The following is a 20,653-nucleotide window of genomic DNA, read 5'->3' on the forward strand; positions in this document are numbered from 1 at the left end:
CCAAGAAGGGCTTTTCTTGCTACTATTGCCAATCTTGAAAGAACCTTAACATCAAAAAGTCTGTGGGAATTTAAATCAGAGACAATAATTTAAGTCTACATTCTTCCCTATATTCTCAGACCTGAATCACCTGCCAGGAAGAGCCAGGAAGAATAACTCAGTGACCAAGATTTGCTATTTTCTTTAAGTTTCTGCAGATCTTAAATATCATACTTGTTTAAACATCATATCTGAGGGTGCCTGGGTGGCTCAGTCGTTAAGTGTCTGCCTTCGGCTCAGGTCATGATCCCAGAGTCCTGGGATCAAACCCCACATCGGGCTCCCTGCTCAGCAGGAAGCCTGCTTCTCCCTCTCTCACTCCCCCTGCTTGTGTTCCCTCTCTCGCTGTCTCTCTCTGTCAAATAAATAAACATTTAAAAAAAAAATCTGAGAATCACATTTTCTAAATCCATTCCTCTTATGAAAAAATCCTAAGTATGACTAGATGAGGTACCTAAATGTATAGATCAAAAAAGCTGAGTGAAAATAGAAAACAAAACAAAAATATAAATTAAGTAGCAGAAGACCTTACAAAAGCACCAAAACAAGGACATTGTTTTTAGAGGACTTTTACAACAACATATGGGAATATGACTTGGAAATCTATGTTAAAACTATGTGACGAAAAATGCCACATCTTTCTTAAAATGAGATGTGGAGAATGGAGAAGGTGAGCAAATCATTACAATTTTTGCAGCTCATGGTTCATTCCCTGCTTCCATACAGGGAAAGTTGGACTTTTTTCCACTTATTCTTCCTCATATTAAAAATTATGCATTTAGGGGCGCCTGGGTGGCTCAGTCGTTAAGCGTCTGCCTTCGGCGCAGGTCATGATCCCAGGGTCCTGGGATCGAGCCCTGCATCGGGCTCCCTGCTCGGCGGGAAGCCTGCTTCTCTCTCTTCCACCCCCTCTGCTTGTGTTCCCTCTCTTGCTGTGTCTCTCTCTCTCAAATAAATAAAATCTTTAAAAAAAAAATTATGCATTTAATCATGGATCTTCTATTATATTTACTTGGTCTAATTCCATATCTGAAATGATAAAGCTAAACATAGAGGGGAGAAGTCTGAATGGTTAGAGAAGTTTGAAGACCTTATTTACAGACTCACCAACTAAGAGGTCAGAAACAAAAGGTTTTTTACTTCCCAAGTCAACAAATCCAGCTTTGATAATTCTGGGTACCACGTTTAAGATAGCCTGGAAGGGAATAAAGGACGAAAAAAAAGAAGGAACATAGGAAACCCGAGCTCAAGAACCAAAACAAGAATAACGGATTCCACTATTATACCTTCTCAACTGAAAAGAATTTAAAAAACAAAGGAGTCTTTTATTTGCTTAACATATTTGGCAGCTACTTGATCCTTAATAGGATTGTTCTATCTCAACTGAATTAGATCATGTTATAAAATATGAACTAGCAACTAGAATTGGCCCATACCAATAAAACTAATTTACTGAATACATATTTTTTATCATGCACTTGTCAGTCACTACTTTCTGTATCAACACTGAGGTATGACTTACACAGAACTGCACTATTTAAAGTACACAATTCAATGAGTTTTGACACTTGCATACTGTGCATGAAGCCAAGATCAAGATATAGAAATTTTTTAAAAAGATGTAGAAATTTCATGACTCAAAATTCCACATCTCCTTTTTTGTCTCTCCTTCCCTGTTGCCCTAGCTCCAGGTAACCAATGCTTTGCTTGATGTCACTGTAAATTAGCATGCATTTTCTATGATTTTTATATAAATGGAATCACGCATTATGTCCTCTAGCTTCAGGCTTCTTTCATTCAGCTTAATGACATTTATACTGCATACATCAGATGTTCTCTATTGCTGAATAATATTCCCTCGTATCACTCTATCACTATTTGCGTATCCATTTAACTACTGATGGACTATTCTAACAAAGATGGGCACAACTGCATTGCTTCCAGTTTGGGACTACTGTCATAAAGCTTCTGTGAACATCCAGATGGACATTTACTTCGTTTCTCTTGGGTAAATAAATACCTAGGGGTAGAAGACGTGAGTGATATGGTAGGTTTATGTTTAACTTTTCAGAAATTACTGAAGAGTTTTCCAAAGCAACTGTATCATTTTGGACTGCTACGAGCAGTGTATAACAAGTCCAGCTGCTCCACATTCTCAGCAATCCTTGGTATTCAGTCTTTTAATCTCAGCTACCCTAATAGAGGTACCGTGTTATCCCACTATGGTTTTAATTTGCATTTCCTGATGGCCACTGATGTTGAGCATTTTTTTATGTGCTTATTGGCCATTTGGATATCTTCTTTTGTGAAATATCTGTCCAATTTTTCTGCTCATGTTTACTGGGCTGCTTTCTTATTGAGTTGTAAAAGCCAGTAGAATTTTTATTAGGATTGCAGTGACCCTATATACCCATTTGGGGAGAACCAAAATCTAAATTGAGTCTTCTCATGCACCAACATGGCAAATCTTCCCATTTACTTAGATCTTCTCTCAGCATTATTCCGGTATTTTTAGTAAAGAGGTCTTGCATATCTTTTGTTAAATTTATTCCTAACTAGTTTATGGGGGGTTTTTTTGTAGTTACTATAAGTGAATTTGTTTGTTAAACTTCATTTTCTGGTTTTCTGCTGCTACAATGTAAACATAAAATCAATTTTTTTAAATATTGAAATATTAACCTTGAATTCTGCAATCTTACTTATTAATTCACTTATTAGGTCTTATAGTTGCTTTGCAGATTCCTTAGGATTCTCCAGGTACATAATCATGTCATCTGCAAACAGAGACAGTTTTACTTCTTTCTCATCTTTACACTTACTTCTCTTTCTTCCCTTATTGCAATAACTGAATAGTGACAGTGGTGAGAGCCGGCATTTTGCCTTATTCCCTTATAAGGTAAGTTTTTGATATTTCACCAATTAAATATTACGTTAACTGTAGGTTTTCTAAGATGAGCAATTGATGGGCAGAAAAGGAGGTGTAGTAGTTACTACCCCAGTTAACTTAGGGCTCATATAAGAAATTCAAAGGGAGAAAAAGCAGAGTGAAAATTCCCCAAAATTCCTCAAAGAGTGAAACTCCCAAACTCACTCAGCCTCCTCCAAGGGCATGCTTCATTCCTACACCACTTTCTAAGTATTCACCCAAGACATCCTAGGATCCCAAAACCAGGGGCTGTAGATAAGAAGGGCATAGAGTAGTTATCAGAGGGCACTGTCAGAACCACACAAACATAGCGCCTATGTGCTCTAGAGATCACTAGGGTGGACAGCACAGAAGAGCATTTTATAGTTTGATGACAAACCCTGCCAGCGAAGCAAGGTACTTTATATCTCTCTGACATTTCCTTTATTTTTTGGTAAAGTAGGGACAAGAATACTACTTTCTATTAGGAGGATCAAATGAAAACATAATGTTTTCAGAACCGTGCCTGGCACATAATGAATGCTCAATAATTAATTGTTAGCTATTATTTGAATCTGATGCTAGAAAGGTTTTTTTGAGTGGCATAAGGCGACACTGAAACTCTAGTTAAAGAAGTGTAATAGCACACTACTTAGCTTTCCAAGGCCCAGTATTGACACAGGTATAATAATATGGACAGTTAATTGGTTTCAACTTTCAGAATAGACAAATAATGGAAGACTTAATTACAGCTATAAAATGGGATTAGACATTATTAATCTCGACAAAATGAAAGTAAAATGAACAGGCTGGGAGATGGAATCAGAGAGAACTGAAAGGAAAACTGGTATTTCTATCTGACTTATAATGTTGACTCAAAAGATACTTCAAAAAAAAAAGAGGTACTTCCTTAGATTAATGAGGCCACATTAAAAAAATAAAATAAATTTGGGGGCTGTGGAGGTGATCAAGAACAGAAATGAAATAATAGATTATAAATACAGGTGGGTATAAATACAGGTGATGATAGAAGCAACAAAATCAATATCCATAGTAAAAGGAAGTCAACAATGTCTTAGGTTCATAAATAAACTGAAGTCTAAACATCTTAGAGATACACAGGTAACTACCAAAAAATTAAATAGCAGAAATAGATAAAGATGAATATTATCTATGAAGCAGAATTAGGGGTGTGATGGGGTGAAAAGATGGGATGGCTTCATGATAAATCTTTCTGTATTTTTTAAATCAAAAACAAGTATTACTTGGACTAAGTACATAAACTTAAAAGAGATTTAAATAGTAAACAAAAATATTAAAATTTAATTAAGTCTAAATTGTTGATGACTTGGTTGTGAGCCTTGTATTTTTTGAAGATTTTCCAAATAGAAAAGAAATTTGATAAAGAGGAAAATCAACCTTTAACTAACATTTTACATTATTTTGACAAAACTAGGAGAAGGGAGGGTAAAGAAATATAGTAAGATTTCTTATTTGGGATCAATGTTATACATACGTTTTAATATTTCATACTGACAGCGATACCAATTGATATAGATTCTTTAAAAAAATTGAGGGTATCTTTTAAAGAAACGAACTGTTGAACGGCCAAACCACTAGAACCTTACAAAATCTGATGAAATTTATTTTATTTCCACCAGGAAAACTACTCACATAATAAAATTTTGTATTTGCTTTTGGTAGAATTGATAAGTGAAATCATGAGTCGATGCTTTGAGAAGACCAGTAAAATTGACAAATTTCTGCAGTCTCACCAAGAAGAAAAAAAAAAAATGAATACACAGCATTTGCATTATCACACAAAACATACTCTAATGGCTCTTCTCCCAATACCCTTCTATCTACAATAAAATTCTCTGCTCCCCTTCATAGAACTCCCCTAAAGAGCCATTTACATCCACACTATTTTCACTTCCCTCTCTTCCCAATTTCACTTGGGCCCACGAAAACCAGGCCTTTCCCCCTCCATTCTATGGAAACCACTGCTAAATGGCAAATTTTCAGTCTTCTTATATAGCACCTCAGCAACATTCAACAGGTTGATCATTCTCTCCCTGAAATCCTTTCTTCACTTGGCTTCCAGGATACCATAATCCTGATTTCCTACCTTATTGACAGCCATCTGTCAATTTTCTTTGATGAATTATCCTCCTCTTCTAAATCTCTAAATGCTGGAGAGCCCAGGGCTTAGTCCTCAGATCTCTCCTCTTCTCTGCACACATTTCCTAGATGAACTCATTCAGACCCAAAGCAAGGATAGGATCACTCATGGACCTACTGTACACTCTCTTAATTATATTTGGTCTAATATCAACAACTCTCTTGAACTTCATACTCACATTTAACACGTCCAAAAGAAACCTTGGTTCCCCCATCTCTAGTTAGAATGTATGTCAAAATATTAACAGTGGTTACATCCAGGTAATTTGTTTCTGCATTCAAATTCTTAACTATAAATACATATTACTTTATAATCAGAAAATGAATGGATAAAGAAGATGTGGTTCATATATATAATGGAGTATTACTCAGCCATCAGAAAAGATGAATATCTACCATTTACACTGACATAGCTAGAACTGGAGGGTACTATGCTAAGTGAATTAAGACAATCAGAGAAAGACAGTTATCATATGGTTTCACTCATATGTGGAACATAAGGAATAGTGCAGAGGACAATAGAGGAAGGGAGGGAAAACTGAAGGGGAAGAAAGAAGGGAGGGAGACAAACTATATGAGACTTTTGACTCCAGGAAACAAACAGCACTGTGGAAAGGGAGATGGGGGGAGGTGGGGAGAGATGGGGTAACTGAGTGATGGGCAATGAGGAGGGCATGTGATGTGATGAGCACTAGGTGTTATACGCAACTAATAAATCATTGAACATTATATCAAAAACTAACGATGTACTATACGTTGGCTAATTGAATTTAAATTTAAAAAAGAAAAATGTTAAAATAGACAACAACTATAAACGAGACGTGTTTTCATTAAAAATGCAGTTGACATTTCAATTATCTTGAAGGCTCCCAAAGAGTCAATTCCAAAGAATGCCAAATACTTTTTCCTCTTTTATAATGGATATTTCCTCCAGTCATCAGTGGCACTGGTTTGTCACTTCGTGTGAAGTTCATGGGCAACTCTATAACACAGTAGCCTCCACTGATATCTTCACAGTAATCACGAAAGAATAAAGAAAACTGTACAGGACTCTAAAATAAAGGATGATTTAATGTGGAAAAAGAGAACTCTGTTACTGGAAAATAAGGGTGAAGGATCCATCAAGTCAGGTCTAGCTATTTAAACAAGGGCAAATGTGCATCCATTAGACTTAAGTAGGTAGGCTCCTAACCTAAACCTATTTTGTCTCACAAAGGACTTTAAAGGGGATAAAGAGCTAAACAAACACACAGAATTATGAAATGCAAAAGAAAAGCCAGTTTAGGTTATTTTAACAGTACCAGCAGAATTATATTGGAAAGAACAGCAGTACTAGGATACAATTAGAGCTTCGCCAGTATTACCAGGTGTGTGATCTGTAAGCTACCTGACTTCATGCTTCAGGTTTCCCACAAGAAAAACAGCAACACTTACTCTAAGGAGCGGATGGTTTGGTGCATTTAATAGCACAGTGTTTGGCACAAGACCATTAATATTTTATCATTATTATTGCCAGCATTATGCAAATGACCAATAGAAAACTGTATTTTAAAAGGTTCTACACACCCAAGAATTAAGTTACAAAATGCAGAGACTCCTAAATCTTGGAAGAATAAAAATTTAGTAAACCTAAGATCTCAACAAGGTAAAAAGAAAACATTAAAACTGGAAAGTCTGCTCAAGATAATTGCTAGTTGCACAGAACGAAAGCATTTCTAATTAAAAGAACACATTCATCCCATATGACCCACTCCCCGACTTCTGTTACAGATGCAGAAACTGAAACCCTGAGGGGGATCAGTAACTTAAAGGCTGGAGAGGTCTTCTGCCCCCTAATCAGAATAGTACACTTCAGCTCACATGCATGACCGACCTCAGTGGCACGTGTGTGTGTGTGTGTGTGTGTGTGTGGTTTTCTGGGCGGGGGTGGGGGGCGGGGGGGTGAAGGTGAAAAGAGATGGAAGAATAAGGAATAGAGGGGAATGCCTCAAGTACCCTGTGTGTGATGAGAACAGTGTTAGACTAAAAGGGCATTCAGGAATAGCAAATTTCCTTCTATTATTCAATATTGGTTAATTAATTTCTGATTAACACTTCTTGGATTACATAAACAGTCTCATATATCATTAAAAGGAGTCTAACATTAAACCATGCTGAACTAAAGTCAAAGTCTGTAGTTATACTCGACTATCTATGGAAAATTCAAGGACAGAATGCTATGAGGTATTTCACTAAAACTTATTTTCAATACAGAGTATTGAGTGTTCATGTCCTACATTCAAATGCAATACTATAAATTCTTCATATGTCATTTTGTTTTCAAACTATAAAAAGTATAACCATGATCCAAATTATTTATTTCTAATTGCCTAGAGGAAGCGAAAGTCCTAAAACTAGATCAAGGTCAAAATGACTCTGTAGGTCTAAGAGTTAACACATATAATATGCAAAGTAAGTGGGGGGGGAGGGGGAGACAAACAACAACAACAAAAAAGTGCCTTCAAATTGCCAACCTTAAACATCATCTTGCTCCAACTCATAATAAATTTGAGTTAAAAAAAAAGGATTAAAAAAGTTAAGTAATAATTTTAATTAAATAAGGCAGCAATTATAGGGGAGCAATTAGAATATTGCATGAATCACAAATCTGAAATTTTTTAAAGTAGGGTATGAAACTGTAATGCTTTATTTAAAAACAACCTGATCCACTAATCCCTGACAGCCACCACAGTGCTACAGTATCTCAATATACATAAGCAAACTAAAATGTTTAAATCCCTTTCTTGTTATTTTATTAAGTTAACTTGGAAGTCAAAATTACCATTTCTAAATGGGGATATCCAAGCTGTAGACTTTCCACCTAAGCCCTCATAGCCACTTTCCCAAAGATAATAATTACAAGACTTTGTCAAATAAGTAAATATGAGGCCTATAAAAAAAAAAGCTGAAATACTTCTCAGTACAAATATTATTTAAGGAACACTAAGTAGGTAAAAACTATTGCTTTTTACCTGAGGCAATTATTTTGGCAGTATAGTCTTTCTAAATTCTATCCAAAAAATTAATACCATTTCAAAACCCTACCCTATATCACAGCCTCTTAGTTATTATTAAATAGGAAAAACTATTAGCAATTAATTTTTACTTTGTGAATTTACAACACTAAGTGTTTATGTACTTATTTATTTGCCTTTCACATAGCATGAAGAACGCTATTTAAACTTTAAGTGGCCTTATTCCTGAAGTCCGAAAAGAGTAACAAACTGACCACGGGACCACTTTCCTTCCTACTAGGGGAATGTGTGTGTAGAGAGAGCGAGATGCTCCTGTAATTCAAGAGTTTGGTTTCCAAAGAATCCTGCCCATCCAAGCAGGCATTCTATCGAATCAACCATTCTATTCAAGCCAAGCTAGCCTCACCACTCAGGAGAGCCACAGATATCAAAGGTGGACATGCCCTGCAGATTAAGAGAGAGAGGGATTCTCTTGGTATAGATACAATCAGAAGCTACAAAATATAATTATATATTCTCTTTCCCTGAAAATATTAAGAAATGACAGAGAACTTTAGAACTGTTAGAGTACTGAAAGAAATATATTCCTTCAGTTTTTTGGTAAAATGGGCATTTTAAAATTTTTAAATATTTTTAAATAAAATATTTAATCTGACTGTAAAGGTTAAGACTTGATCATGGTAGGAAATATAGTAAGATAAAGGGGGGGGGGGAAGTCACCTAAAATTCCAAACCCAAAGACAACCACATTTCTTTTTCTACTCAGAAGTATGTGTCTGTGTGTAGAGATGGCTTAAGTAGTAGGCAAGGATGATACTGATCACCCAACACCATTCATCATCTCAATTTCTAACCAAACCCTGACTGCGTTCACAAATCTACTTTCTACCTGAGGCCCTGTGTTTCTGGGGAAGCAGATCCCAGTCCCAACTAAGATGAATAATGACCCATTTAAGCTAATCACAATGGTCTCATTTTCCTTGATATTGACTCATTTGGGTATGGTAAGCCCATGAACAGAGAGGAGAGGGTCAGGATGGCATGTATTATGAGGCTTTTGGGAAAGGTTTTACTTAAGAGACATCCCAGGGGGGAAAAAAAAGGTCCTCTTCCAAGGAACTTCGTCACTGACTTCTGACACTTGAACTTGTAGCAGCCATCTTGCAACCATAATAGGAACTAGCCAAGAACAAAAGACACATCCTGCATCTTCAACCTTTTCCCACTGATATTTTTTTTAAATACACATATACACAAACACACACCCTTCCTGACCCAACTTCCCCCTACTAAAATCCCTCTTCTCTACTCTTCTTCAATGCTAAGCTTCTCCGAAGAGATGTCAAAACAAGCTGTTTCCTCTGCATTCATCACTGACATTCCTAAGGCCTTCCTGATTTCCTAAAACTTCGGTTTCTTACATTCTGTGGTTCCCAGGCACATTTTACATGTTGCTATTAAAGCAAGTAACACACGCTATAGCAATGGTTTGTCTGTTAGGAACTTGTAAAAAGTTCTATACTGCCAATATCTACAGAAGTTCCTGGCATATAAAGGCATAAATATTTGTTTCGTAAATCAAATGTAAACCCAATACCTAATACAAAGGCATACCACAAATGCTGAAATGAATTTACCAACCTTATTATCTATACACACCGAAAGCTGATTATGTGTTCGTGTTTAAGTTTGAGGAGAGGAGCAGAATGCACAGGAAGATAAGAGACCAAAGCGCCTTGAAACTTAAAAACACAATTATGCTTTACTCTCCAGAGATAAGACAGCTGCTCAAAGTTAACTCAGTGGAGGGACAGGGCAAGGGCCTGAGAAGCAAAGGCAGGGAATGCTAGTCTCTGAGTTCTTCTGCCACGGTGTGCACGGCCACCAACCTGCTCCAGGGAGGAAAAGGTGTCCCAACTCTCCTGGGGTGGGGAAGAGACAACAAACCAGGCCAATGACAACAGACATGCCAGGAGAGGCCAAACACATTTTTTAAAAACCCAAAGAAATATATCTAGAGTTTGAACAGCACTTGTGACAGTCCCTTACCACAAAGAGACCATTAAATAGGCCAAGTTATAGTAGCTACAGACTCATCCCTGTCTATCATTTCCTTTGATTTCTCTGGATAAAGGCTGGGAATGAAAGCATGTAACCCTATGCGGCTAGGCAAAATGCTTTTCTACTTCAAAAGTCTTTTACTAATGTGGAAAAATGATTTAAGAAGTCAATGGATATTTTTCTTCTCCTAATTAAGTGATAAATCCTATCTGTAGGAAAACCCTGAGCCATGCTGGGAATACTCCTCAGAAAAAGAGAGTAAATAAGGAAACGTTAGGTTCTTTGAAAATGAAAAGTGTCTTGGGCCAAGACTTGATAACCACTTTACATTTTTGAAAAATAATATTTAAGTGCAAAATACACACTAATAAAATTACTGATCTTACTGAAAACTACTTACTCCAAAATGACAACCTAATAATTATAACCTCATAAATCTATTCAAAGACTAATAAATCTTTTATAGACATATTTTATAACAAACTCTCTAATGGATAATTTCCTTCATTGATTTAGCTGACTTCCAAAAGATGCTGGCACACTTTTAAGGAGGAATAAGGCATTAGGCATATGAAGATACCAGTAAATAGGAAGTTGAGTGGGTGCATATCCCCATTTCTTCAACAAGACCCTAAGAGTTCACCTCTTAGGCCAAAAACACTTCCCCCTTAGAATCCTGAAAGCAGACAAGTCAGTAAAAAGATCAATGGGGAAAAAAGGCAATAGAGAGGGGCAAAATATTTCCCTCACCACACTATTTAGTCTATTACCATGCAGGTAGGATATTGTTGATGTCCAGGCTACAAAGAAATTGAAAAATGAGTCCATTATATAAAAGACTTTTTAGTGTAGGGCGCCTGGGTGGCTCAGTTGGTTAAGCGACTGCTTTCGGCTCAGGTCATGATCCTGGAGTCCCTGGATGGAGTCCCTGGATCGAGTCCCGCATCGGGCTCCCTGCTCGGCAGGGAGCCTGCTTCTCCCTCTGACCCTCCCCCCTCTCATGTGCTCTCTGTCTCTCATTCTCTCTGTCTCAAATAAATAAATAAAATCTTTAAAAAAAAAAAAAAGACTTTTTAGTGTAATTCCACGTTAATGGGGGATGGGGAAACGGAGTATAACTGTCCACTATGACTCTGACCCAATCTAAGAAATAACAAAAAAAGTGGAAATAACTTCATCAGATAGAAGCTGGGAATAACTTTACTACAAAAATATTCTTTTGAATGAGTTTCCTAAGGCATTAAGAAAATTATTTACTTTTAAAAGAACATGATTTACATACAGGTTCAACTGCATTAAGGTAACATTTTCTAAATTGTGCCAGTACTGAGAAAGGAACCAGCAGCCTGCCAACTTCACAGCATGCCCACTGTGCCCCTACAACAGTCATTAACAACGAAGATCCTGGCAACTCCTATTTCTTCCTTATGTTTGCTTTGGGGCAATTTTTATTACCCTATTTAATATTCTCTAAACTGTCCCTGATCCTAAATACAACAAAGGATCTGTTCTAGAGGAGTGAGGATATGAAGGAAAAGTATTAGGTACATAGGAGGTCTAACATCTGGACAATCCAAATTACATTTCGCTCAATTCAATTCTAAGTCAACTACAAGGTGAAAAAGAAGTCACAAGACAAATTTTCTATCTCAGGAGATGAACTAAAAGAATGACTTAAATCCAGCTGCTTTCTCAATACTCATACCAATAATGAAAACAGAAAGAATTTTAAATGATCAAAAGTTTCAACTTACACATTTAATGTAACTTAAGAGGTACAGCAAATAATGTTCTCTCCTTCACTCCTTTCAAAAATTCCCAAGTTTGAAAACCACAGAACTAAAATGAATCCATACCATACCCACCAGTGCAGCAACCGAAAGTTTGCAGAACACACACAGCCAAGGCACATTCAGTGTTCCATGGGAGATAAAACAGAAGATATGTTATCTTCATCATCAAGAAACTCACACTCTGGAGAGCCTGGCTGGCTCAGTCGGAAGAGCACGTGACTCTTGATTTCACGTTGTGAGTTCGAGCCCCACATTGGGTGAGATTATATACATACATAAATACATAAACAAATTAAAAGAAACTCACACTCCAGCCTAAAGGATGGTCAGAATGTTTGACACAACCTTTCTGAATGACCTAGAGGTACAAGAAGCCATGTGATAAACATACCCATTGTTTACTATGGCTAATTTTTCTACCTTGGCGTAGGCATGTCATTTAAAGAAAATATAATACTTAAAAGTAACTGGCAGGTATATTTACCTTCCAAATGTTCCCCAAACACTGCTTGGGAGTGAGAACTAAGAAATGAGTCTGCCCTGATATTAATAAGCAAGGACAGAGTGAACAGGTTACTAAACCTGCCAGACCAGAGTCCTCAACTATCACATACAGAATAGACCAGATGCAGAATGGAAAGTGTTTTTATTTCTTCAAAAGCCAATTTCAATTAACTGGTGATGAGCACCTCCAGGCCTTTGCTGAGATGGTTAGATCCTTTTAGTAAAAAGCCATATTCTGTGTTCCTTGCCCTCAGAAGTTGGGTGTTTGAGTTGCTCTTACTAACATCAGAATGTTCACTGGAGTCGTTTTTCCAGTAGCAGCAACGTGTTGCACATCCACATGCTCTCTTCAGTCTTCTTTGTGATCAATGGTTGCAATTCAGTTCAAAGAAGCTGCAAAATGTGGCTGTGTAACTGAGCACTTCCCGGATTGTGAACAGATAGTAACACCTAACATGTATTAATGTTTAAGATGGAGCCAACACTTAACACATATTAATGCATTTAATGTCCAAATAGTCTCTAGGATATACATTCTATCATCATCATCCCCATTTTGCAGATGAGAAAAGGAGACACACCTAGGTGAAGCAACTTGCCCAAGGCTTTAAAGTGGGTAAGTAATAGAGCCACAACTTGACCAGAGGCAGTCTGGCTCCAGATCTCCCACTCTGAACCACTTTGCTGACTGCTGCTCTGTAAGCTGCACATTGACCAAACCTACACTTCAGTTCTGTTAATGCTATCCACGGAGAAAGCCAGAAGTCCAGGTTTCATGGTGGTGTAAGTCTATATTTTATCTGCAGTTCTGAAATGCTTACTCTCTTCAAGGGGCCTGGATTCTGGTAAAGAGTACTCAATTTACCCATACCTTGGGCTTTGGTAGATTATTGGGTGTATTTTTTTAAATCGAAAATTTCCTAAGTCATGTATTCCACCACATAAAATACACCCTCCATTTAACAGAACCCTCATGAAATGCAAGTTTTCAGGTTAAAGCAATGTTCCCATTAACAGAACATTAGTCAGAAAATTGGAAGAAGCTGATTCCTAAAACAAGTCTTGGAGACATCTATACTGTGAAGAGAATTTCTGACAACTAGTCATTTTACAGAACTTTGCAATCATTATTCTAAACATCATTTCTCACAATACAGGAGTGTAGAAGGCATATGGCCTATGAGTTTAACTGAATCTTAGCATACTTAGAAGTTGATTTTCTACATACACACATTCTCCTAAAGGGGGAAAAACCACTTCCCAAGTGATTTGCTGAATATGTAGTCTTTATTAATCCTTACTAAAGCAGATGTAAACTTGCCCCCCCAAAAAAATGACTTCAAGGAATAAGAGAACAAAATAACTTTTTTTTTTTTTAAAGATTTTATTTATTTGACAGAGAGAGACACAGCGAGAGAGGGAACACAAGCAGGGGGAGTGGGAGAGGGAGAAGCAGGCTCCCCGCAGAGCAGGGAGCCCGATGCGGGACTCGATCCCAGGACCGTGGGATCATGACCTGAGCTGAAGGCAGTCGCTTAACCAACTGAGCCACCCAGGCGCCCGAGAACAACATAACTTTTAAAAGAATTTGTTATATACAAGTCATACTCCAATGTGTAAATTATCTTCAGGTGCTCCCAGTGCACCCTTTTCCATATTACTACACTTCAGATCATATACATTAAACAAACCAACCACCTGGCTTGTCTCCAAATTCAAAATATATGGTATCATATGTAAAGAGCAGCTCTGTATTTAATTTCCATTCCTGATATCAACAATGTAATAAATTTACATTCAAGCTTCGAATCTTTAAAGTACAGCATAAAAAGAATAGAACTACGTATGCAATAAAAATTAAGTGAATATTAAGAACATTTTGAAAGAATGCTAGCTCTTGAGAGGAAATCAGAAGTTTAAAAAAATACTCCAGTTGCTGAAAAAATGTTACTGGCTGTGGTTTACAAATTCTTTATGTTCCCCAACAGGAAAAGAGGAGCAGGTACCCACATTATATAACATGTATGTACTACTATTCATCTGTATCTTGAAGCTTTCTTATTTTACATAAAATTAAAATTTTAAAAACCAAAGTTTTAATATTTTCTTCCAAATGAATCATCTGGCACCCCACCTCAGAAACCCTAATACCTATAAAAAATTCATGATTTCTAATCTCCTATAGTCCCACACTTAGAGGAACAAAATTAACCACTTTTCCATTTATAAACTGTTTTAAGTGAATTACCGTCAATAAGAATTAGTCATTCTTTGACCACAGGTAAGGGCCAGTCCCCACCCCGCCACTTCCACATTTTCCATTCCTAACTTTGTTAACAATGGGAGCTGGCTGGTGAGCTTGGGTCATTTTTAAAGCAAGAAGTAGTGATCTAAGATGTAAATACACTCTAGCACCATAATTAAGAGAATGAAACGTGTATATATATATGGTTTACCTTTCATTAGACAGCTCTTTCTAGACTTGACCCACTGTGACCTGCCAATTCTCCTTACCCTTGCCTCTGCCATCAGAAACTACTACTGTATGCATGAAAAGCCAAGGGCCATGAAAACCAAGAGGAAGTCTCCCGTGTTCTCACAAAAGAAGTTTTTATGAAGAACAAATTAAGTTCACTTTTTGAAATGTATAAACCACATAACAACAAAACCACAAGAGGGAAACAAAAAACTAAGTACGGTAAAGGTAGTAAATATTTTTATGACAATCCTGTTATTACATTACTCCTAGCTGTAAATTTCTTCCTCAGTTTTAGCTCTCTCCAGCACAAACTTATTCTCAGGCAGTGGGTCATGAGGCCACTCTGTGTTTAAACACAACCTCAGCACCACTTGGCCACTTCCTAAGACTGCTCTGGCACTTCATCCACTCATTACCTGTATCAAAACAGACAACCCTTCAGCCCTCTGAAGCAACCCCTCTTGAGCGCTCCTTGGCCTTTTATGGTGGAGGCATGTGATAAGCATATCTGCACCAGCTGTTCTTAATTACCTCTCAGGCTGGGTGAATGACTCAGCAAACCAACTTTTTTAAGGAGTCACCCTACCTTGTTATCCAACCAACATATTGAACAATGGCAAACCACTAGACCCAGCCATGTTAAACAACAATAACACACCATGCGATGCAATCACTAAACCAAAGCCATCCCACTCCAAGCTGACTCACCAAGAGTCCTTTTCTCCCCAGCTTCTTTAGCCAAAGACAGAAGTGGCAAGTGCCTTCAAGCCCAACCCAGCCCAGCCCTTGCACCACCACCCAAGACCAGGAAGAAGCCAGCCTACCTCTTCCCATTTCTCTGCTTGACCATGTGAAGAGCTCAAGTGCTCGGTCACCAACACGTCTGGTGCCCCCCCTCCCCGATCTTTCTGGACTGCTCTAAATGCAAAGCCTCCGGATATAAAGAGCGTTAAAGTATATGAACAAAGCCCCAGTAGTGGCATCCACCATGGGTAACAGTCCCAACACTGATACAGTTCTCCAAATAGATAAGCATCCCTACAAAACAGCCTTTGTTCCTTCAAGCATCGCACAGTAGTTTGTTTTTCCCACACACGTCTTCCACAATTACTACTACACTATACCTTAATCAGCCCAAGTTTAACGCAGAAGGCTCACTGCACAAAGGCATTCCGCACAATGCTACTCAGTGACATAAAACCGCCGCGCAAGAATGAGAAAGCAATGGCACTCGTATTCCATTAGACCAGCACAAAGCTGGTGTCTCGGTCATCAGCACCCACCCTCACCACACTGTGGGAGTCTTAATTACAACGTGTGGGCAAAACTCCAACAAAGGGAGCTCTGGGATGTCCGGTCCTCCAAACCAACCCTGGCTCAACCCAGCCCCGCAAGGTGGCATTTCTGCTCCAGCCACGACCTCGGCCATTCTTAACGTGACTCCACGCGCCGCAGACACCCAGGCCAGGCAGACCGGAGGCAAGCAGCTCGCGGGACGCGGCGGCTGCTGAGAGTGGTAGGAGGGGGCGGGAGGACAATACGGAGCCCGGGCCGGCCGCGCGGGCGGTGCTGATGTGTCACAGTCCGGGCGGGCCGCCCCTAGGAGGGCCGCCCCGCGGCCCCGGGCGCTTCCCCGCCCCCCGCCCCACCGCGCCCACCGCGCCGGCCCGGGGGGAAAGTGCAGCGCGGGCCGGTAAACAACAGCGCTGCCCGCGCGCTAGCAGCACTGCGCGCAGGCAGGTCGCCCCTTCCGGCGGCCGAGGCCACTTCCAGGAAGAGGGGCCGCCGCCGCCCCCCGCCCAGAAGGCCGCCGCCCGCCTCCCCGCCTCCCCGGATCTGCCCGCGGGCGGCCCCTCACAGGCGGGCAGCCCGGACCGCGTGCCGCCGCGCGGACCCTGCCGGGAAGGACGCGAGGAACGCCGAGCCACTCACCAGAGCCGAGGCGCCGCGCGGCCCCACTGACGGCAGCGAGCGAGCCCGGCGGGCGGCGCGGGCAGCGGTCAGGTGACTCACTCCCTCCCCGCGGCCGGCCGCCCCCTTTCCTCCCCTCCCTCCCCTCTCTTCTCCTCCCTCCTCACCCCCCTCCGCCGCCGCGGCGGCTGCCACCACCTCCCCGCGCCGAAACTCCGCCTGCCGGAGGCCCCGCCCGCCCCGCGGCCTAAGCCCCGCCCTCACCGGAGACCCCGCCCTCACTCGAGGCCTCAGACGGCGGGTTGGGGCCGGCCTGGATCCCGGTGGCAGTAGCGGCTGCAGGGGCTGTCCTCGCCCGAGGCCCACGGGAGAGGTCGTGAGCGGGGACCGCGCCGGCCCGGAGCAGACCTCCGGGGGGTGGCGACGGCGGGGTCCGCGCACGGCTCCCCTTTTCGAGCACACCGGCCGCCTGAACGGAAAGGCCACCGAGGACCACCTCCTCCTCCTTCCCAAGTGTGGGCAGAAAGGAAAAGGCTGACAGCCTCCTGGCCCCAAGTGTTGCCAGGACGCTCGGAATTGAACGAAACTGCCCATAGCCCAGAGTCTGGCGGACAACAGGAGGTCCCTTCCCAGACCCCTCCCCTGCCATCCCTTAAGGGTGGCTGGGCGCCCAGGTTCGCAAGGTGGTTTGAGCTTGATGGTAGGATGTATCGAGTGCATCCAGGATTTTGTGGAAAGCATCTGGCAGCCCTACTTCTTTCTGACAAAGAAAATGAGGGCGTCCGGCTAACAGGTGTTCCCCTTTAGGCTGTGGCTGCCAGGAAACTTGGAGCCAGGTTCAGCGCCTAGTGGTGTCAGCCGGCTCCGCTCGAGCCCTGGTCGGGCTTTTCTCCTCCGATGCTTATTCCAATTGTCAATTTTAAAATTATGTTCCCAAGCCATTTAGCACCTCTGGAGTGCAAAGCACTGTCTTCTTCGAAAAGATACACACGGGGCAAAGCCCAAGCTTATCAATCTAGAGAGAAAACTGAGACTGTGCCAGGCAACCTGATTGGAGTTCCGATGGTCTGTGTGAAGGGATTTTGCTGTCGGCTTTGAGTTCAAGTGGAGAGAGAAGAGGCGATGGAGAGAAATTGGTGGCTGGACAGCCACAGCACCAGGGTGTGTGGACTCATTCTTGGACACAGGAAGACAGCCCTGGAGCTCCCAGGGCAAAAAAAGGTTACCAAGATAATAAAGTCAGGTATTATCACTAACGTGACTGCGTGTGTACTTACAGGTTAGGGACAGTTGAGTTTTATCCAGAATACATGAGAAAGTGACAAGTGCAAGGAGTGAAGTGATTCACTATGACTTCAAATCAGGGCAGGAGGCGACACTGCATTGGGTCTTAACTGGGAAGAATGGGGCTCTGCAGTATACAACATGCTCTTAGTCCACAGGTAGGAGGCAGATGGCATTCCAGACTGCCAGAGTTCAGGTGTATTTGGGGTACAAATATACGCTGAGAAATGAGGAAAGAACACAGACCATGAAAGGCTTTGGGTTATTGCACATGCGAGAGTTTTTAAGGCTTCACTCTCCTTCCACCCTAAGCCAATGAAATTATATTCATCTTTCCTCCCACACTTTTACAGTTTCTTCTAGATAAAAAACAGATCCTCCCCTTTGGGAGGAACTCTTCCTTCTTTGGATGATTGTGGTGATATTTTCTAGCACAACCTCTGATATGCTTCGTTATTTGAAAAGTCTTACAGATGTGTTGAGGAGACCAAGACAGCTAAGAATGACTCTCCAGTTTTAGTGTGAGAATCTCCAGGGTGCTTGTTAAAAATACAAATTCCTGGGCCCTGCCCCAAAGATTCTGATTTCATAGGTCTAATTAGTACCCAAGGATCTGCATTTTTAATAGTGACACTGTTGGTCTTCAAACCACACTTGAGAAGTACTGAGTTAGAGCTTATGGTGTGTAGTAGGGACAGGGTAAAAATTAAATTAGAGAATGAACTAAAACCAAGTCAGAATGGGCCTCATACACTGTTCCTAGAGTTTGGCCTTTATGCCATGGGCTGAAGGGAGTATGTAGAGGTCTCTAAGTCATATGCTTGTTTTTAGAAGCTAATTCCAGAGAACTTCATTCACTCCATTTCTGTTGCTTTAGCTCCTTTTGTCTTTAAAAATTCATGTGCTATCCAGTCAACAAAATTTGGGGGGGAGTCAAAAAATAGGCTTTAATCTGTGGGTGATTACCAAGATAAATAAACATCGGTCTCACCAACTTGAAAAACTGCCAGTTGACACTTCTTCCCTCCAAAGGGTATGTGATTGAAACCATACCTCCCCTGACCCTGGTTGGGAGATTTTTGTGGAAAATGGACATATTTTATTAGAAAGCAATGAGGACATCCTAGAGCAGCATGGACGAACATGCCCTAGTGTTTAACTGACATCTGAAACAAAGGGGAAGGGGATTTAACCTCCAGCTTGAGATGTGCACAGAGTCTAAGATCAAAACAACGAAAAAAGGCAGATAAAGGAGAAAAAAGAAGACAGTATTGGAGAAGAGCTCAATGGAACAAGGGCCAAACTGGTGAAAGTGGTGCTGCCCAGGCACCAGATTTAATGACAACTGAAGTGGTTCGATGGAGAATCCCAGCATGGAAAAATTCTTGTGCCTCCAAACACCAATTGGACGCCGGAGTGGACTAACGATGGCTGTGAAATTTGTGTCACCCTCCTCGTCAAGAAGGGGAGTTTCTTTTTCATCCCCTAAATTTGTAAGAAGAATCACAACCCCAATGACTAGGGCTTAGAGGGAAGTTCAGATCAATAAGGCAAAATATATAGAAGAGACTTTCATTTTAAGCCTGTGTCAAGCTCTCTGATCTGACACTTAAAATTTCCCACAATTACTGATGGTGCCCCATATTTCCCTCACTCCATGGGATATATTTATATAATGAAGTAGAGAAAATGTTATTGTCTCAGAAGGTCATGCTGGACGTTGTACGTATTATGTAATTAATAAATGAATGAATAAACAAATAAAATTACTGAAGTTACTAAACGTTTGATGCAAGTGCCTTCCTGTGGAGCCAGTGACATTTGTGCTTGTTGCTGAGTCAGAAACAGCACATACAGAGCCTTCAGCCAAGGTCACATGTCTGCAAAGAACAGAGAAAAATCCAGCCTGATGGCTTTGTTATATGTATTTGTTGATGTTGACATCAAGGATTATAGAGCCTGCAGCTCTTGATCTTTTACCTTTAAAATTCATGCAAGTATTAAATTCTACTCCATAATATATTTGTTTTAATAAAAATGTCCTCAAAACTATGTACATATAATATATATAAATGTACTATATATATACTTAGGAAAAGTGATACAGTCGGTAGAGGGGCTATATTTTTTTTTATTCTTATGTTAATCCCCATACATTACATCATTAGTTTTAGATGTAGTGTTCCATGATTCATTGTTTGTGCGTAACACCCAGTGCTCCATGCAGAATGTGCCCTCCTCAATACCCATCACCACGCTAACCCATCCTCCCACCCCCCTCCCCTCTAGAACCCTCAGTTTGTTTTTCAGAGTCCATCGTCTCTCATGGTTCGTCTCACGAGGGGCTATATTTTAACTCACCTCTGGCCTATACCATTTTATTCACCTAGAGCAGTGGTCTCAACAGAGGCCAATTTTGCCACCCAGGAAATATTGGTGTTGATAAGGAGGGGCGGGGACGCTACCGATATCTAGTGGAGAG

At 40.6% G+C, this 20,653-nt stretch overlaps 1 protein-coding gene and 1 long non-coding RNA gene across 9 annotated transcripts in view; one reads left to right on the plus strand and one right to left on the minus strand.

The window, feature by feature from the left end:
• Positions 1-17,040, minus strand: part of BACH1 (BTB domain and CNC homolog 1) — a 54,148-nt gene extending 37,108 nt beyond the window's left edge. For 5 of the 8 annotated variants that reach the window (XR_014138856.1, XR_014138861.1, XM_081799130.1 and 2 more), the window contains exon 1: positions 15,801-16,382. The gene's annotated coding sequence lies outside the window, so the exon portion shown is untranslated. The other 3 variants (XM_081799111.1, XM_081799123.1, XM_081799117.1) reach the window with 3 other exon arrangements.
• On the plus strand, positions 16,803-19,954 carry LOC145716282 (uncharacterized). The gene is made up of 2 exons (XR_014138864.1): positions 16,803-16,980; positions 17,695-19,954. It is a non-coding gene; the product is annotated as an uncharacterized LOC145716282 (long non-coding RNA).
• The last annotated feature ends 699 nt before the right edge of the window (positions 19,955-20,653 follow it).

The sequence above is a fragment of the Leptonychotes weddellii genome, chromosome 1 (genome assembly GCF_054177405.1).
Source record: "Leptonychotes weddellii isolate Sample4059 chromosome 1, ASM5417740v2, whole genome shotgun sequence".
NCBI classification, from domain to species: Eukaryota; Metazoa; Chordata; class Mammalia; order Carnivora; family Phocidae; genus Leptonychotes; species Leptonychotes weddellii.